The sequence below is a fragment of the Hylobates moloch genome, unplaced genomic scaffold (assembly GCF_009828535.3).
Source record: "Hylobates moloch isolate HMO894 unplaced genomic scaffold, HMol_V3 SCAFFOLD_276, whole genome shotgun sequence".
In the NCBI taxonomy this organism is placed as follows: domain Eukaryota; kingdom Metazoa; phylum Chordata; class Mammalia; order Primates; family Hylobatidae; genus Hylobates; species Hylobates moloch.
Window position 1 is genome coordinate 22,399 of NW_026652551.1, and position 1,650 is coordinate 24,048.

A 1,650-nucleotide genomic window follows, 5' to 3' on the forward strand; every position below is an offset into this window, starting at 1 on the left:
GGTCTTCCTCCCAAGGGTCAGGGGAGGACAATTGGCTTCCCAGCACCAAGGAAACGGCTATGTGTAGAGGTCCTCAAACCGTGCTGGGATTCCAGGTGGATGGCTCTGTGCCCACCTGGCATGTGCCTCACACCCACTCAGAGATATGTGCGCACACTGAGCACACAACCACCTCATCATAAATGGATACCACATGAGCTATGTCGTAAGGTCACCTGGACAGTTCTCGGTAAGATGGTAATTCAAACTTCCAGATGGTGATGGTAACTTTTGGGAATATGTATCTACACACTCATCCCAGGGCAAGCCATCTCCACAACCTGTGGCCTATCAGCTGTGACTCTGGGTGAACTATTCCCTCACAGGAACCTCAGGTTCCTCCTCTGTGAAATGGTTCAACAACCCATTGGGAGAGTTGAGAGATCAAATGGACTAATGCATGAAGGGCCTGCTGGAGAGTGAAGCTGAACAAATCCACGTGAACAGTCCCTTATGGAGTGACACAGAGCGATGAAGCAACACCCAGCACTCCACAGTCCTGGGATGGCAGGTGCAGCTTCCCTCATCCTGCACAATCCTGTGTGCACGGGGCTAAGGACAGAGCTCAGAGCAGAAGCCCAGCCTGCTGCGCTGCAAGGTGTCTCATGCAGACCCCTCCTGCAATGGGGCCTTCTGTTCTCAGTGTCCTCTGGGACCTTGCAGCATCAGTCACCATTGCTGCTCTCGTGTCTTTGTCCTGTGTATCTGCTAATGGGTGATAGAAGCCTCACGATCCAATCTGGTCTCTTCAGACCTTCAAAATTGCCACACGACCCTACATTTTGCTCCATCTACTATACTCCTTCTCCTCTAGAAACGTCAAAATTAAGGAAATAAAGCTCTCCATACATCATTTTCAGTTTTCAAATTTGATCAAAGGATAATTACCAAGAAAGAATTGAATTTGGAGGTCAAGGATTGTAAGGAGAGTTTTATTTACCTTTTGAAATGATCAGACTGTTCAGGTCTGTCCTACAAACATCTTTGTAGGTTTAACACTGGGGAGCATGCATCAGTGATTCCTCCTTGCCCTCTCTCACCCAACCCACTCTTCCTGCTGTCCTTGAAGGCTGCCCTGCCCTCCACCCCGCACCTGGAGTGCTGGCTGACAGGACTCCCCTGAGGACACACCTGCTGCCAACTGCAAGGTGAGCATCTCACACAGCCACAACTCCCATGGTCATCTCATGCCTGGGCCCATGATAGCCACTGATATGGGCAATCCCTTACTGAGACTGTGGGCTGGATGATAAAAAGAAACCTCTCCAATGTCTTCTGAGAAGGCACAGGCTTCATGGAAGTTGGAACTCATAGAGGGAAAGATTGGAAAGGAGATGATCTCCCAATCAGCCCCTAAGCTGCCACAGCCTCCCAGGGTCCTGGAGAAACAACTGGCACTAAGACTTCTTGGACACATTTAGAAGATCCAGGCTGAGAGACAAATGTGCCCATCTGCTGGCTAAAGAGGTACCATTCAGGAGAAGAGGCAGGTCCTCACTCATTGCAGGTGGGCTGTGGAGAACTCAGCCACCACCTGCCTTCATCCAGATTCTCCCCCCGGGATAGTCCATAATGATGCAGGCAAAGCGGAGCAGAGACAAAGAAGCCACA